This window comes from Eurosta solidaginis, chromosome 2 (genome assembly GCF_040869045.1).
Source record: "Eurosta solidaginis isolate ZX-2024a chromosome 2, ASM4086904v1, whole genome shotgun sequence".
NCBI lineage: Eukaryota > Metazoa > Arthropoda > Insecta > Diptera > Tephritidae > Eurosta > Eurosta solidaginis.
The window spans coordinates 80731504-80750639 of NC_090320.1; the positions used below are offsets into that span (position 1 = coordinate 80731504).

The window sequence follows — 19136 nt, forward strand, 5'->3', positions numbered from 1 at the left end:
TGAGTACAAATCCTCTACAGACAACCGCTTTGCTGCCCTCCGTATCCCAACTGATGCCCGCCAAGTGGAGCGTGCTTTCCGCAGGGTCATTGAATCCGCCTCGGCTCGTTTCATTCTCGCCGGTAGAATTCCCGAAATGCCGCCCCACTTCCCGGCAGAGGCCGCAAGTTTAGCGAGAGAACGTGACCCCCCGCCCCCCAAAAAAGGGATATAAACCAACGCATCAGATTGCTTCTGGATGAACACAAGCGGGCGAAATGGGAGACGCACCTAAGCGGTTGTAACCTCTCTGCCGGTGTAGGTAAACTTTGGTCCACTGTAAAGTCCCTATTGAATCCGTCTAAGCACAAAGACAAAGTTTCCATCGCCTTTGCCGACAAAGTCCTGTCGGATGCGAAAAAATGCGCGAGTGCATTCTGCCGACAATATATAATGCATTCTACGGTCGACAAAAATAGGCGGAGGGCCAACAGTTACGCACATAAACATAAGTTCAGCGCGTCACCAATTACCATCATCGCCAAAGAGGTTGAGGATGCTAAACCATCCAAAGCAGTGGGCCCAGACGGCATAGCCATGCCGATGCTTAAAAGCCTAGGGAAAGAGGGTTTCAAATATTTGGCACATGTCTTCTACCTGTCTCTTTCCACCTTTGTCATACCCGAAAAATGGAAAATGGCCAAGGTGGTCCCGCTACTAAAGCTGGGAAACCAGCTAACATATGAGAGTCTTATCGCCAAGACGCTTGAAGCCATTTTGCTCCCCTACTTCAAAGCATATTTGCAGCTAGCCTGTCATCAGCATGGCTTTAGAAAACTTCATAGCACCACCACCGCGCTAAATGCCATTAGCACCCAGACAAATTGTGATTTAAATCAGAAGCCCCATCATAGAACAGTACTCGTAGCGCTAGACCTATCAAAAGCTTTTGATACGGTCAACCATGGCACGTTACTGCAAGACTTGGAAGGGTCTACCCCTCCCCCATGTCTTAAAAGGTGGACCGCAAATTATCTAGGTGGTCGGCAGGCATCGGTGCAATTCAGAAACGAAACATCAAAGCCAAGAAGAATAAAACTAGGGGTGCCACAGGGTGGTGTCCTATCCCCACTTTTGTTTAATTTTTACATATCAAAACTACCTTCGCCACCGGAAGGTGTTACTATCGTTTATTACGTCGATGACTGCACAATAATGGCCACAGGCTCGGGCCCACAGATCGATGAGCTTTGCAACAGAATAAACGGCTACCTCCCCGATCTCTCCATTTTTTCTCCTCGCGAAACCTGGCATTATCACCGACTACATCATCCGCGGTTATTTACGACTGTCCTACACCCCAAAATCTTGGGTGTGACGTTTGATCAGGATCTACATTTTGGTGAGCACGCAGCCGCAATTGTTCCGAAAATCCAGAGCCGTAATAAAATCCTCATTACCACATACAAAACAATTGGCCAGCCGTTTGCGTGTTACGCGTCCCCTATATGGTCGCCAAGCCTAAAAACTACCCACTGGAAGAAGCTACAGGCCTGCCAAAATATTGCGCTCAGAACCGCCACGGGCTGTCTTCTTATGTCCCCAGAACACCATCTACATAATGAGGCGAGAATACTCCCCATGAGGGAGAGAAATGAGATGCTAACCAAACAGTTCCTGTTGAATACCCAAAAACCTGGGCATCCCAACAGGCATCTGATTGATGAGCCTACACCGCCTAGGGACTTAAGGAGTCATCTCCGTAAGCAGTTTGAGGAAATACGGCACCTGAGAACTCAGCCGTATGAAGCAAAAAAACACAAGCAGATCCTTGGTAAACTCCACAAACAGGCGTCGGACCTTTATGCCGGGAATTGCCCGGTGAACCCAGTACTCAGGGAACAGTACCCAAAACTTGCGGAAGAGGAACGCATACTCCCCAAGGAAACGCGAGTCACTCTGGCTCAACTTCGATCTGGATACTGTAACAGGTTAAACTCTTACATCTCCAGAATCAACCCCGACATACAAAATGTATGATCGCTTGCAATGTGTCCCCACATGACACCAACCATCTCTTTAATTGTAATGTGTAACAAACGCCTCTAACACCCCTTTCTTTATGGTCCACCCCTGTCGAAACAGCAAGTTTCCTTGGACTCCCGTTAGAGGATATTGATGACCATTTGTGATCGGTCGCAGCTATTAGGTGGGGCGAAACATTGCTACAACAACAACAGAGATAATGGAGTTGGAAGGAAGTAATGGGGACAAGTATGTTTTTTATCCTGATATGGAAGAGCCAGTGACTAAAATGGAGGAGAAGATAGAGACTCCGAATCCATTGGCAATTGTTGACACTAACGCGATACTAGCAGTTTTGAAACAAATAACCGATATGTCATCCCAACTGGAAGAACAAAAGACAAATATAACATCTCAACTGGCAGCACAGGAGACACGTATAACATCCAAGATGGAAGCACAAGAAACGCGTATTTCAGAAATGTCGACACAGATTACATCAAAGATGGAAACACAACTGAAAGCACAAGAGGCACGCATAATAGTACAACTCGAAGCGCAAGAGGCGCGTATATCATCAAAACTCTAAGCGCGTATGGACGAGAAAATAACGCAGTTTGAGGAAAAAATCGAAGCCGAGGTGGATGCTTTGAGAGGTCGTATACAAGAGTTGCAATTAAATCGCCCAGCTGTTTCAGCAAGCAATACTAAGGTAAAACCTCGATCTTTTGACGGCTCTGTTCCTTTCCAGGTATTTAAGCTTCAATTTGAGAAGACGTCCAGCAGTTAACAACTGGAATACTGAAGATAAGGTTGCTGCGCTGTTCGTCGCATTGAAAGGACCTGCAGCGGAAATCTTACAGACCATTCTAAAGGGAGGACGAAACAATTACGAAACATTGATGGGCGCTCTAGAAAGGCGATACGGAAGCGAACACAGGAAGCAAATACACCAAACAGAATTGCAAAACCGTTACCAGAAAGCTAATGAGACTTTGCAGGAGTTTGCTTCGGATGTTGAAAGGTTGGCTCATTTGGCAAATGCGGACGCACCCGTGGAATACACCGAAAGGGTAAAAATTCAGTGCTTTATCAATGGAATACGAGATGTTGAAACGAAGCGAGCGACATATGCAAACCCAAAACCCACATTTGCAGAAACGGTATCACTTGCATTGACTCAGGAAACTGCCTAACTATTGAGTAAACCAGCACACAAAGCTCATCGTGTGGAAGTGGAAAGACCAGATTGGGTAGACACATTTTTGGAAGCACTGAAGGGATCACAGCAGAAAAATGCCGGAGTTATGAAGTGATTTAAGTGCGGCAACCCAGGTCACATTGCACGACATTGCAGCACCGGTCCCAATAGTTCCAACAATGTGGGTGGCCGTAAACGCAGAGCTGAATGAGATGAGCAAATCTCCAAGTCCACTCAATCGGTAAACTAAAGCTAATTAGCCGCAAGGGGCGACAGCTGGCTCGCTCAATTGAATGTCCCATAATCTCTATCTCGCAAATTGTAAGAAGGTCAAACAATCTTATTGTCGGAGGACACGTGGATGGAAAGGAACGTTTACTGACTGTAGACACGGGTGCATCTCATTCCATCATTCGATCAGATTTAGTCAACAAGAAGATAAGACCATTGCTTGGAGCAAGATTACGTACAGCCACGGGAGAGGACACCTAGGTAATTGGAGAATTAGCATGTGAAGTAGCAATTGGGAACGGCATGGTACTACACAATTTTATAGTGGCAGAGATTGTTGATGAAATCATAATTGGAGTAGACTTCTTAATCGACCAAGGCGACATGCAAAGCAAGACGATGCGATACAAGAACATGGATGAGCCAATTAGTTTCGGCTACGAGCAAGGCTACAGCAGTAAACGAGTGCTGGTGGAAGAAAGCCAGCAAATACCAGCAAAATCAGTAGCAGTCATCTGGGCAAATGTTGATGGAGATTGTGGGACAAACAAATTGTGGGTTGTCGAGGAAGCAAACAGATCAACACCGAACGTACTTGTAGGAAAAACCCTGGCTATGACAAAACAGGATGGACGTATTCCAGTAAGAGTACTCAATGAGTTCAAGTCACCACTAAAACTGACAAAAGGAGCTATATTGGGAAGATGCCAAGAGGCTGAAGTAGTTATTACCTGTGAACAGCTCCAGGAACACGTTTCAACTAGCAAGACTGATCTTTCATATGACATCACGGCATGGACGGAGGAGCTAGATCAAGATTATCAGAGTAAGGCAAAGCACGCAAACATATTTGACCAGGATGGTCCCAAACCAGGCCGCACACATATTTGACCAGGATGGTCCCAAACCAGGCCGCACCAATGTTGTGAAACATCAAATTGACACTGGAGACGCGAGGACGATATGTCAAGCTCCTCGTAGTGTTCCACTGGCGAAGCGGGAAGTTGTGAGTCAAATCGTACAAGAACTGAGCAACAGCGGCGTTATCGAACCATCAGCTAGTCCATGGAGCTCACCGGTGGTACTTGTGAAGAAGAACGATGGGAAAATGAGGTTTTGCGTGGACTATCGAAAGTTGAACGACGTTACTAAAAAGGATAGCTACCCATTGCCAAGAATTAACGATACTCTGGACTCGCTATCTGGTACGAAATGGTTTTCCGCACTGGACTTGAAAAGCGGCTACTGGCAAGTTGAGGTGAAGGAGGAAGATAAAGAGAAAACAGCCTTCAGTGTCGGTGATGGTCTTTGGCAATTACAGTGGTGCCTTTTAGACTTTGTAATGCACCAGCTACTTTTGAGAGACTCATGGACCAGGTACTGAAAGGACTACATTGGAAAACATGCTTGGTGTACCTGGACGACATCATCGTATTGGGCAAGAACTTTGATGAACATCTTAAGAACTTGGAGGAAGTTTTCCAGATAATAGATGGCGCTGGTCTGAAACTAAGTCCCAAAAAGTGTTTGCTGTTTAAAAAGGAAGTACATTATTTGGGTCACAAGGTAACGACAGAAGGCATCTGTACAGCGAATTAAAAGATAAAGGCAGTAAAGGATTAAGAAGTTTCCTTGGGCTGTGCACATATTACCGCCGATTTGTACCAAAATTTTCCAGCGTAGCCCATAGCCTCCATGAGCTTACAAGAAAAAATAAAGCTGTTGAATGGAAGAAGGAGCAAGAAGTGAACTTCCAAACATTGTAGGATCGTTTGTGCACTGCCCCAATGTTGGCATATCCGATTCCAGGAACAACATTTATTCTAGATACAGATGCGAGTGGTTGGAATTGGTTGAGTGCATTAAACATTTTCACAACAAATTCCTCTACGGTCAGCGATTCCGCGTCAGGACAGATCACGCGGCGTTAAAATGTCTTCTGCAGTTCCGTAATCCGGAAGGACATTGGCACGGTGGATCGAGGGACTACAAAGCTATGACTTTTCTATTGAGCATCGAAAAGGTAGTACCCATGGAAATGCTGATGCAATGTAACGAAGACCATGTAGTTTTGAGTGCAAGCACTGTTCAAAGGCCGAAGCTAAAGAAGACATATAGATGTCCGGCTAATGACTATAACATGTACGGATGAATGGGACAAGGAACAACTAAGGAAGTGTCAGCTAGAAGATATTGATCTGTCACATGTTATGCAAGGGCTCGAACGAAACGAAAGACCAAATATATAGGAGATGTCAGCAGAGAGTCCCATTGCGAAGTCATATTGGGCACAGTTGAGAATTGATATCCGGTTGCTGGCATCGAGTATGGGAGAGTGAGGATGGTCAATGCAAAAAGAAACTGATAGTTGTTCCGGGAAGAGGATTCCTGACTGCTCAGCGAGCTGCATAATGGTGAAATTACATTCACTTTATGCACGACATATGGTCCCTTGTATTGGGGAATGAACTTTTTGTTAAGTCCAGCAGTATTGTCTACATTTCTAATTACGACATAATCTCCAACCTCATAACTCTCCTGTTTGCCACTGTCGATGGCTAAACGCTTGGTATAATAATATTGTCTAGCTTTGATAGCGTCAGAGGCACTCTGGCGTATGGATACCAAATCTCGCCCTAAATCAGAGTTCGTCTTCTCCTGAAAGTATTCTGTGAACTCGTCAACAATTGCTCCACGTTGTTCTATGCCAAACAAAAGTCTACTGGGGGTGTCCCGGCAAGTGCTATGAACAGAGTTGTTTATGGCATACTCCACTTCAAGCAATTTCAAGCACCAGTCAGCATGGTTTATCGGATCGAGTCAGTTTTCCTAACATCGCCTTTAGGACCCTATTCACACGCTCGACTTGCCCGTTCGCTTGAGGGGAGGCCACCGCCACTTTAACTTGGTCAACTCCATAGATGTAAAACATGTTCCTCTATCACTTATAATTCGTCTCGGGCGGTAATAATTAAAATATTTTTCTAGAGCAGAGGTAACTTTACGGGTACTGGTAGAATTGGTTGGGTAAAGTTTCACAAACTTGGTGAATGGGTCGACTACTACTAGAATATGTTTACGCTTTGAGTTAAGGGACGGCAGAGGACCAAAATGATCGATATGAAGAGTATCGAACGGCAATGGAGTCTTAGGAATAGCATGAAAATTCCTTTCTCTAATGCGTTGAGGTGTAGCGTACATCAAGCATTTCAGGCAATTTCTTCATTTCATACATGAAGGGTTCAACTTTAATATCTGTATTTGGATAAGTATGTTCTATCAGGTTAATAATGTCTGAGTGGTGGTTTCTAGGCAATTTGGGATCAATATCCAGGCAATATTTATCTGTACTTGTATAAATACAAAAAATGTCGGGAACATCAGCGGCGCTAGGAGTGACAGATTCACGTCGGTATTTCATGGCACTGTCGCGGCGTTTTGGTATATGAATACTCGAGTCAGCGATGATTCCATCAGCCTTAAGGGCACTTACAGTATCTAGAGACTTATTTAAATACATCTTGCCGTTGCGAATGGTTTGCAAAAATGTTCCATCTAGAGCAGCTAATTTTATGTTAAATAGTTTCTCGTCCCAAAATAACTGGCAAAGACATACAATTATCGGCAAGTACTTTTAATTCAAGAATGTTTACTTTGTTTTTAAAAAAATTTTGATTATTCCAAATATTTTTAACGGCTTTCCGCTTATACCTCTATATGTAGTAATGGTTCCCGTCCTTGTTTTCCTAAGAAGTTGTTTTGGGACGTTAGATACTCGTATGAAACTAACCGGGCTACCGGTGTCAAAAAGAGAGAAAGCAACATTAGAAACTAATTCACTAAATAACTTAAACTCTAGTCTTACGTAATTGTACTCTCCTACGGTCTCTGCATCATCCTCGTCCAGCATCATAGTCTCCACTGCAGCCACGTTCTCTTTCTTCTCCAAAACCTTCCTGTGATTAGGACATGGGTCATGGCCCATCCGCCAACAACGGAAACATGACCCTTCTGGCCGCAACGGGTATGGGCAATTGGGTTTTATATGCCCGCTTTGAGAGCAGTTGTAGCATAGTGTTTTTTGTTCGGGTTTCTGCCTTACTGTCGTCGGTGGCTTCTGCTTTACCTTTGTAGCGAAGTACTTGTTTTGATATCGGCTAATAATTTGTTTTAGCTCTTCGATGTTTCTTGCCGAAAGGAGCAGGTGAGCGTTTGGAACAATATTCCCAATTCCGTCGATAATAAAATCAACCACCTCCTGCTCTGAGATGGTTGCTCTTTTAGCAATTGCCTGCATTGATAAGACATAACAATGCATAGACTCTGCATTCTTTTTCCATCGTCGCTGGCTAAGCATCTTGTAAATCTCTTGCCTGGGCACTGCCAAGTCGAATTCTTTTATTAGTACTTCTTTTAGGGAATAATAATTTAGTGCAGTTGTTGTTGAAAGAAACACACCACCTGTACCGGTTAAAGAGCGTCGCAAGGCAAGAAGTTTAAAATTTTCGTCAGCTCCAGTGGACTGCATAATCTCTTCGAAGTCCTTAATGAAATGTCTGACAGGGTAGGCGACATTATCACCATTAAATTTTGGTAGTGCGTGTTCGATGTCACCGAAGTCAAGTCTTCCATAAGATTTTGTCATAGATCGAGTTTCTATCTCATCAATTTGCTGCATGAGCTTCAACATCTCTAGTCTCTTTTGAAGTGCTAGTACTTCTTGGTCTAGGTCAGCAAGGCGAGGAACGGCAATGGCGGCAGCAACGTTAGCAGAATCATTAGTGGCGGCAGCGTTAATATAATCAGTGGCGGCAGCAACGTTAATAGAATCAAAGACGGCAGTAACGTTAGCAGAGTCAGTGACGGCATTTATAAAAGCGGCAGGGGCAGCGGCAGAAGAAGTGGTTACACCTGTGGCAGCGGCAGAAGAAAAGGTTACATTTGTGGCAACGTGAGCACTGGTATTAGTAGCAGCACCTATAGTATCGGCATGGGTTACGACGGCAATAGCAGTTATTGGGACGGCAGTATTATTCCCAGTTATGTTCGCAGAGATATTTGGATGGGCATCGTAGTTGCCCATGTTTGAGGCACCATCGGCATTAGCATCCATATTTGCATCGTAGGCAGTAAAATAATTTTCAGCAGCGGAGTTACTACGTCCGCCCACTAAATTTTGCAATAAATTTCGTAACTGGGCTATGGTAGCAGTTGGTGGAAATTCCACATGGGCGTCTTGAAGTACATCAATTATTTCTTGGCGCGGACTTACCATCGTTGTACGATTTTTCAAAATTTTAGTGAGAATGGGTTTACCCCACACCTGAAGTTGTAATTTCTACCTTACATGGTTAATAAAGCAGCAGAAACGTCCGGATTAATTATCTTAATACTTTATTCTTCAGTCGTCAATCCAATAATGAACCGGAAGTCCGCCATCTTCTCTTTTCTTCCTTTACATGATGTATTTTTGCTTATTCTATTAATTAGTTGACATGGTTGCATTTATGATCTTACAACAGAGATTATATTGGGTTGGTTGCCGTCAGTCAGTCACTGAGTGGATTGCGAACTGCGAGGTTTGTAGCAGAGCGAAAGGATCCAAAACCCGAAGTCATGGCCAGATGAAGCAATATAACTCAGGTGCGCCATTTGAAAGGATCGCTATGGATGTCGCAGGTCCATTTCGTACTAGTAATTGCGGAAACAAATATGTAATGGTGGTTATGGATTATTTCAGCAAATGGCCAGAGGTATACCCAATCCCAAATCAAGAAGCGGAAACAGTAGTACAAGTGTTTATAAACAATTGGATTCCAAGGTATTGGTGTACCAATGGAATTACATTCTGACGAAGGCAGGAATTTCGAATCAGCTGTATTCCAGGAAATGTGTAAATCATTGGGCATTCGAAAAACACGAACAACTGCTTTGCATCCTCAGTTCGATGGTATGGTGGAACGATTCAATAGAACATTGGAGGAGCACTTAAGGAAAGTAGTGGACAAGTTCCATAAAGAGTGGGATACCCGCATACCATTATTCTTGATAGCTTACCGATCAAGCAGTGCATGAGACAACGGGCCAAACCCCTGCAAAAGTAATTTTTGCAATGACCTTCGAATGCCAGCTGATTTGAAGTTTGGGATAGATGCCGATTCGGAGAGAAATGTCAAGAAATCCACAGGTGTTTTGGAAGAAGAGCTGAGAGAAATACACGATCTGATAAGGCAACGAACAATGATTATGAGTGACAAGATGAAAGCCAGATACGATAAAGCAATTAATTCAGAAGGTTTTCATGAAGGCGATTTGGTGTTGTTATACAACCTACAACGGAAAAAAGGTTTGTCCCCGAAATCACAGTGTAACTGGGAAGGCCCATACAAAGTTGTAAAGCGGATCAACGATGTAGTTTACCGCATACAAACCATTGGTAAACCACGAACCAAACTGAAAGTGGTTCATCTGGAAAGGCTGGCGGCGTTTAGATCGGGAAATTTGTCTGATCGGGACGATCAGACTTAGGTGGAGGGCAGTGTGACGAATATTAGTGACACTAAGTGATACTCACATCACTAATCTGATAATAAGTAAATAAAGCAGGCATGCTTAACCAACGAACCGATATCATTTCGTTACAATAATCAACGTTAATAAACGAAACGAAATGACTTTGTTTCGTTTATTAACGTTAATTATCGTAACGAAACGATATCGGTTCGTTGGTTAAGCATGCCTGAAATAAAGCCACAACAACAATAAAGCAAGCAGTCACTTGTATCTACATAAATAAATCAATCAATATGTCTGTACATATGTCCATACAATCAGCGGAGAGCAACGCACAAACACATGCATATATCTGAGATACTCCCAAAAGTAGGCAATCATCTGTGGAAGTATCACTCACATATAAACGCGCATGGGCTATGTGAGAAGCTATAATAATCGTGCATCTGTAGTTAAAGCTGAGAAATTTTATAGCTGGTAACTAAGTTAAATTCTAGAAACGCCTAGAAGTATGCGAACGAGTAAATCACAGAGTATAAAAGGAGGTAAAGCTGAGAATCAGTAATCAATTTGATTTAAGCACGCTATCTGTTGAGAAGTAGAAGTGTTATTGTGAAAGTAATCTAATAGAGACCATTTTGAATTATTGAATATTGGAGTTATTTATTCAACATTTTAGTGATTCGAACGTTAGCAGAAGGTTGCAAATAAGCAGAATTTCTCAAAATTCAAAAATTAAGCTTTTTAAAGTAACAACGCTGACGCGCCGTCCTCGCCGCCGCCGACGGTATATAATGGTGCCTACGCCGCCACCGCCAATAAAGTGATCGACGTAAACCTCTATCTCGTACTCTTTCATACACATTGGCAGCACCGACCACTAGTGCTTAAACGTATTTTTCTAACGTGCGGCGAATAAAAACTGAGTACAGTAGCTTAGAAGTACATTGACAAAGTCCATAATACATGGTAAGAAATCTCAGCCTAACTTTGAAACCACTCATTTGTTTAAGCAATTTATAAAATTTCTTTTACCAACATTCAAAACCTCGATTTTCTAAATTAGAATCTCATTTGAACAATAAGTCTAAAATCTCAAAATAGTTTTAAAACCAAACCCAAAATGTTTAAAAAATCTAAAAATAAAAAATTGTATATATTTATGGTTTACTAAAAATTCAAAATGAAAACTTGTATTTTCCTTAGCGATTGCGCTAGATTTATTTCCGCAAGTAAAAAACACGAGTTTTGGATTTTTCTCTTCAACCGGTAGTGCCCTTCCTCTTCTTTTATTTCTTCTTTATTTTCAGAGTTGCATTATCTTTATGTTTCAACCACAGGGTTGTTACTATATAAAATGACCTGTTTTGTAATACAGGATTGTTACACAGTGGTTAACTTACATTCTATTTTGCGATCTTACAGCTCGGCCGACCTGACAATTTGACCGACCTCCATCATACTATACTAAAATTATTTATTATGTATTTCTAAAGGATCTTTCTCCGACTCCGATACATTCTGGGCGGGTGGTTGTTTCCACCGTCTTATTCGATGTGCCTCAATTATTAGTCCATCGTAATGTAACTGCGTGAACTGACAGTTATCAATGTCGCGTATGACGTATCTGTCGTGGCCGAGTACCTTGTGTATCACGTAAGGGCCTTTATACACAGGGATAAGCTTTTTATTAGTACCGGAAGTAGTATCTACGTCCCTTATGACAACGTATTCACCTGTTTGGTAAGTTTTAGAGGTAGTCTTATTTTGTAGGGACCTATTGAGATCATATTCTTGTTTAGCTGGTATTAAGTTAGATGCACCTGTACGTATACGGTTCAAATCTCTATCTTCATCGGGACATAACTTATCTTGAAAGTACTCAGTGAACTCATCCACTATTATACCTCTCTGAAGTTGGCTAGACAACTTTTACGTGCAAAAAAATTACCTATTGGGAAAATCGCCGTGAATTTGCCGTAATTTATCCGTGAAACAAAAAAATTTGCCGTGGCCATATTTTAGAAAATACAGGGTGGCACGCCAACTTTACGTGAAGTTAGCGGGCCACCCTCAGAAAACCACCTTAGAGGCCAGCTAGGAAAATAATTCTTGCACACGAATTTGCCGTAAATTTGCCGTAGATAAGTGGCATATTTTATAAATTGGAAAAAAAAATTTCAAATTTTTTTTATGGTGCACCGCCAACTTCACGTGAAGTTAGCGTGCCACCCTCAGAAAACCACCTTAGAGGCCAGCTAGGAAAATAATTCTTGCACACGAATTTGCCGTAAATTTGCCGTAGATAAGTGGCATATTTTATAAATTCGAAAAAAAAAAATTTCAAATTTTTTTTATGGTGCACCGCCAACTTCACGTGAAGTTAGCGTGCCACCCTCAGAAAACCACCTTAGAGGCCAGCTAGGAAAAAATTTCTTTCACACGAATTTGCCGTAGATAAGTGGCATATTTTATAAATTCGAAAAAAAAATTCAAATTTTTTTTATGGTGCACCGCCAACTTCACGTGAAGCTAGCGTGCCACCCTCAGAAAACCACCTTAGTGGCCAGCTAGGAAAATAATTCTTGCACACGAATTTGCCGTATATAAGTGGCATATTTTATAAATTCGAAAAAAAAAATTCAAATTTTTTTTATGGTGCACCGCCAACTTCACGTGAAGCTAGCGTGCCACCCTCAGAAAACCACCTTAGTGGCCAGCTAGGAAAATAATTCTTGCACACGAATTTGCCGTATATAAGTGGCATATTTTATAAATTCGAAAAAAAAATTCAAATTTTTTTTATGGTGCACCGCCAACTTCGCGTGAAGTTAGCGTGCCACCCTGTATTTTCTAAAATATGGCCACGGCAAATTTTTTTGCTTCACGGATAAATTACGGCAAATTCACGGCAATTTTCCCAATAGGTAATTTTGTTCCACGTAAAAGTTGTCTTGCCAACTTCAGAGAGGTCACTATTATACCTCTCTGCTCAACACCGAAGAGTAGACGGCTAGGTGTATCTCGACAAGTACTGTGAATGGAGTTTTTTATGGCATACTCAACCTCAGCTAATTTCCTGGTCCAATCGTCATGATTCAAGTCGTTAGTTAATTTTCCTAACATCGCTTTTATAACCCTGTTTACTCTCCACTTGTCCGTTAGCCTGGGGAGATGCAACCGCTATCTTTACATGGCTTATATTTTTCTCCATCAGAAATTCAGCGAACTGTAGTGACGTAAAACAAGTAATAACTAAAATATTTATCAAGAGCACCTATAACCTCCCGGGTACTAGTGGAATTCGTAGGGTATAATTTAACAAACTTCGTAAATGCGTCAACGATCACCAGTATGTGTTTTCGCTTCGATCGTAGTGATGGCAATTGGCCAAAATGATCAATGTGAATCGTATCAAATGGTAAAGGTGTCTTGAGGATGTATAGATTCCTTTCTCTCATTTGAGGAGGGCTGGCATACATAATGCATTTTAGGCAATTCTTAACAAACTTCTCTACTTTCGTCCGCATCTCCGGAAACCAGTAATAAAGATCTAGGTTGTAAGGTGCTATAACCTCCGAAGAGATCTAAGGCCGAGCTTCTTTTCCAATTTGCGTCGTGCTCCTCTTGATTTTCTCTACAAATTGGCCGGACGGGACCTACATGTTTTATGCCGACTCCGAACGGCATCTGCAAGGGAGATGAGTTTTCACTGATAGCTTTTCATGGCAGAAATACACCCGGAGCGCTTGCCAAACACTGCTGAGGGGCGACCCCGCTTAGACAAATCTTCTTCTAATTTAAAAACCGTATTTCTAAAATTTTGATGTTGCTTTGCTCGGGGTGCGAACCCAGCGCATACGGTGTGGTAGGCGGAGCACGCTACCATCACACCACGGTGGCCGATCTAGGTTATTTAGTGTTTTATCCACAGATAAGTAGCCTAATTTTTCATGTTAGATTCCATTTCTTCAGGTACATAAAACACATTTTTATCATCAGGTTAATTCTTGTATACTAATCCATCAATCAAATCAAAACCGGACAATTGCTCATTTACGAGCTTATCTCGTAAAACCTTAATATTCTGATCGGGCTCTTGAGCAACCTGAATACGGAATTCTACATCGGCAGCATCTATAACCGAGGCAATCTGTCTGCTTAATGCGTCGACATGGCTCATGCAAGTACCTCGTCGGTGCTGTATTTTGTAATTATAATTTTCTAATTCTAAAGCGCACCTAGCTATTCGGGAATTCAGCTGTCTTCTATCTAGAGTCATGGTTAGGGAGTTGCAGTCCGCAACTATGGTAAAAGGTATTCCCTCCAAGTAAGTCCGAAATCTTCTCAAAGCATATATTATAGATAAAGTTTCTAACTCAAAACTGTGGTACTTTGATTCAGCACTTGAGACGGTTTTTGAGAAGTAGGAAATTGGGTGAAGTTTACCATCATCCTGGCGTTGTAATAGTACTGCTCCAAAGCCAATGCTACTGACATCGCAGTGTAGTTCAGTTTCTTTTTCTGGGCTGTAAATGGCTAAAACTAGACTTTTAATCAGACGGGATTTTAATTCAAACAAGGCGTAGTGACATTTCTCGTCAAAATTAAATTGAACATCTCTTTTTAATAGGTTTTGTAAAGGCTTAGCAATTCGTGAAAACGATGGTACGAATCTAAGGAAGTAGGAGAACAAGCCCAAACACGACTGCAGCTATTTCGGGTTCGTAGGGATAGGAAAATTTTGAATACTTTTGATATGGGACTCATTAGGAGCGATTCCCGCTCGAGTAACTTTATATCCTAAATAATCAATTTCTTGGTATCCGAATTTACATTCCTTTAAATTAAGCTTCAGGGTACGTAGAGCGATTCGCTCCAACACGGACTTTAAACCATATGGTCTTCGAAGTTCTCAGTGGCAATAATTATATCGTCCAAATAAATAATAATTTTCCTTTCGTCTAACATATCTCGAAAAATGATATTGATAAATCTTTGGAACACTGCGGGGGCGTTTTTTAACCCAAAAGGCATTTTCAAATATTCAAATATTCCATTCGGAGTTACAAAAGCGGTAAAAGGTATTGACTCTGCAGACATATTAACTTGGCGAAATCCACTCTTCAAATCTAGTAAGGTGAAGAAACGCTTATTCTGTAAGTATTCTATGCAGTCTTCAATTAATGGCAAAGGATTATTATCTCTAACCGTCAATTTGTTGACACACACATATGAGTTTTCCTATTCCTTTTTTTAACTAGCACAATGGCTGACGCATAAGGTGAGTTACTCGGTTGTATTATTCCTTCTTTGAGCAATTCGTCAACAATTGTTTGTACCTCATTGCGCTCTGCATAAGACAACCGGTGGGGTGCATGGTGAAAGGGGACGTCTGTATTAAATGAATTTTCATTTCATACCTAAGTGGTTCGATTTTTATTACCGGTTTGAGATAGGTATCCTCATGTATTATGTTGTCTCTCGGAAAGTATACGGTCTATATCTATTTCATTTTCATTGCAAGAAACGTCAATGCAAAAAAACATCAGGCAGGCAAATGTCAGATAAATCATCGGAGCTACAATTGCAATTACTATCTGGGCATGACTTTATAATGGCCGGAAGTGTATCGGGGTCAGTTACATCTTTTTGTGACTCAATTGTATTTGATTTAATATTTTTCCTTATGTCTAATAATTCTTTTTTAGTATATTCTTTTCTAACACTTTTTAGTTTGATATGGAATTTATTAAGAAAGTCACGTCCCAAAATAAGTGGTACTACCATATCTTCGTCTGAAATGACGTTTAATTCAATTTTATTAGACATTTCATTAAAATTTAAAATACATTTTATTTTCGAAACTATATTTATTTTTCTGCCCCGACTCCTTTATATCCCGGCGTATTTGGATATATTGTTTTCTGCAAATTGACCAGTTGTTCTGGGACCAGTGACATTTGTATGAAACTAACCGGACTACCGGTGTTCTATTCTAAATGTGATACTCACATAGTTATACGCGTTGACGGTGTCCAGCTCGCCGTCTTCGTCTCCCATTACGGTGGCTATCTGGTTTTTCGGTTTCAAAACTTTTGCAGCGTTGGTGCATGACCGATGGTCGTGACTCATCCGCCAACAGCGGAAACATGACCCTTCTGGCCGCAACGGGTAGGGGCAGTTAGGTTTAATATGCCCGTTTTTGGAGCAATTAAAACATTTCAATTTATTTTCCTCAGATGGCCGTGATGCCTGTTTACGTCCTGTGGTGGTGGTTACTGCGGCGGCCACCAAGTATCTTCTTTCATATCGTCCGATTAGGACCTTTAGTTCGTCTAACGTCCTGGCAGGTAGCACCAGGTGTATATTAGACACGGTGCCACTGATGCCGTCGATAATGAACTCAATTATTTCCTGCTCGGTTATGTTCGCCCTCTTTGCGATGGCCTGCATGGCCAATACATAACAGTGTAAGGACTCATTTTTTTTGTCCCAACGACGCTGTGCGAACATTTTATGTATTTCAATTCTATTCACTGGGACTGTAAATTCCTGCTCTAAGGTTTTTTTCAACGCCCCGTAGTTTAAAGCAGTGGTGGACGTCAAAAATATTTTAGCAGTGCCCGTTAGACAGCGACGAAGGGCTAATAATTTCAACCGGTCAACTGCACCCGATGCCTCTGTCACTTCTTCAAAGTCACGTAAGAAATATTGCACTGAATTTCGGGAGAGCGTGCTCGATATCACTAAAATCAAGTCGGCGGTGTTGCGGCAGAATAGCATTGGCTCTCAATTCATCAATTTCTTTCATAAGTTGCAACATTTCTACTCGCTTGCGTAAGGCAGCCAGTTCTTCATCTATGTTAGTTATACTAGCAATATTGGTGTTCATATTGGCAAAGGCAGTACTGGGTGTATAGGTGACAGCGGCGTCAACAGAGACGGCAGAGGCGGCAGTGGTAGCGATATAAGCAACGGCAGTGTCAGCCTGTGCGGCATGGATGACAAAATCGGCAGCGGCGGCGGTAATGGCAGAATTATTGACGGCAGTGGTGACGATGTCAGCGGTAGCATTAGTTGCGGCAGTTGTGGTACTAAAAGCAGCGGCAGTATTGGTAATAATATCAGTGACAGCGGCAGTGGTGACGATATCAGTAGCGGCAGAGGTGACGGTAGCGGCAGCGGCAGAGGTGACAATACTAGTAGCGGCAACTGCATTGGGAGTAACTTCAGCAACAGCGGTATCATTCTGGGCAGCAGTGGTTACAATATAAGCAGAAGCATTATTATCGTGAACAACGATGGGTAGATTGCTTGCTCCATCTCCAATTACGTCCTGCAAAAGTCGGCGCAATTGGGCGTTTGTAGCCGTAGATGGAAAATCCACCCCCAACTCATTAAGCGAGGTCAATAGTTGATTTCGAGCGGCTATAATATTGTTTTATATAAAATAATTGATTTGTCGATTTAGAGCTTCACACCTGAGATGAAAACTTGTATTTTCCTTAGCGATTGCGCTAGATTTATTTCCACAAGTTAAAAACACGAGTTTTCAATTTTTCTCTTCAACCGGAAGTGCTCTTCCTCTTTTTCTTTTATTTCTTCTTTATTTTCAGAGTTGCATTATCTTTATGTTTCAACCACAGGGTTGTTACAATATAAAATGACCTGTTTTGTAATACAGGGTTGTTACACAGTGGCTAACTTACATTCAATTTTGCGATCTTACAATAAATTAAAATTTATTGATGAAAATCTAAAAATGATAGCTCAGTAGGTAGAGCAAGCTACTCTAATCCGGGGCACGTCGGTTGGAAACCAGACCACCGTCCACCAAATTTTTACTTTTTTTATATCTTGCAGTGTAGACTGCTCTAGTTTAAAGTCCTGTGCACTCTTTTTAGGAAGACCGGTATAATCTAAATTTTACAGTAAATTTGGTACAATTTACACTAGGCTCAAGCCTTTAACCGTGTAGCATTTGTTGTGAAGAGTGGATGGGTCAATATCATCTTCCCTAGGCGTCTCATCGCTACCTCCCTTTAAGAGGGAAGATAACAGTTCCATCAAAAATCTGACCAATCTCTAAATATCGGTTACCAGGTCGCCCTTTCGTTCTTATAGGAATTTGACCGCGGCTTTCAACCTTACGGCGAATTTTTGGTAACATTTTCAATTATTACTTTTGGCTAGTAAATCTTTACGAACAATAAAATTTTTTCATAGCTAAATACTTACATGGGGAAAATTCGACAAATGCAGATTTTGGGATTCTTGTGTATTCTTTTTTGAATTGGAAAGATTTATAATAATTATTTAAAATTTTTAAATCATGAACGGCTCTAGAAGGCGTTGCCGGCCATGTTTTTCTGAAAACCTAAATACGGTGTTTAGGTCATCCCTACGAAGTAAGTTCTAGAAAATTTTAGCATTGCAGTTTGATGAATTGGAGAGATATCCTGTTAAGTCTTGCATTTTCAGAAAATTATATTTTACTTTGAAATAATTCTCGTGTCCATTGTTTGTGGTTGAACTCCTTCGAAAGGGCTCGACCGATTGACATGAAATTTTGTGAGCATATTCAGTAGAGCTGAGAATAAGCCATCACCTATTTTCCATACCCCGCAATAGTAAGGGTGGTCCACTCCTTGATTATTTTTTTGTTTAAGACAACATTTTTTGTTCAGCTTGGGACTAGGACTGATAGAAGGGATGGAGAAGAATACGAACTAGAGAAAAGTAAAAAACAAGTAAGCAGAAAGGCGAGGAGTTTACTTCTAGTTATTGGGATAAACAAACTCTGGGCCTTTTGCATAATAAAGTTATTGCAAAAAAATATGTGATTGACTTCTCAGACGAATAGATTGGCAGATGGACCTATGCTTGATGATGATTTCTTTGGTTGACTTAAATCGGCCATCGAAAAAAATCGCTAGACGCCTGTCGGTAGTGGCTACCGAAAACATTTGTCGACGCTGCCTATTTTCTGAAAACCGGAGTAACAATCAAAAATTTTACTAGCGTAATCACAATTAATGGATGTAATTACAACATTTTCGTCACATGGAATCAAAATGTCCGTTCGCGGCTACGATATAAGGCCTCAACTAATCACAATTACATACATTTAAATCCAATGCCACCATTTAGCATAGCCTAACGCATTTCAACAAAAAGATTGAGC

The 19136-nt window shown here is 41.5% G+C and overlaps 1 protein-coding gene across 1 annotated transcript in view; it reads left to right on the forward strand.

Annotated features, from left to right (window-relative positions):
• CycE (cyclin E) overlaps positions 1-19136 on the forward strand; it is a 185727-nt gene that overhangs the window by 49808 nt on the left and 116783 nt on the right. The gene's annotated exons all lie outside the window — the stretch shown is intronic.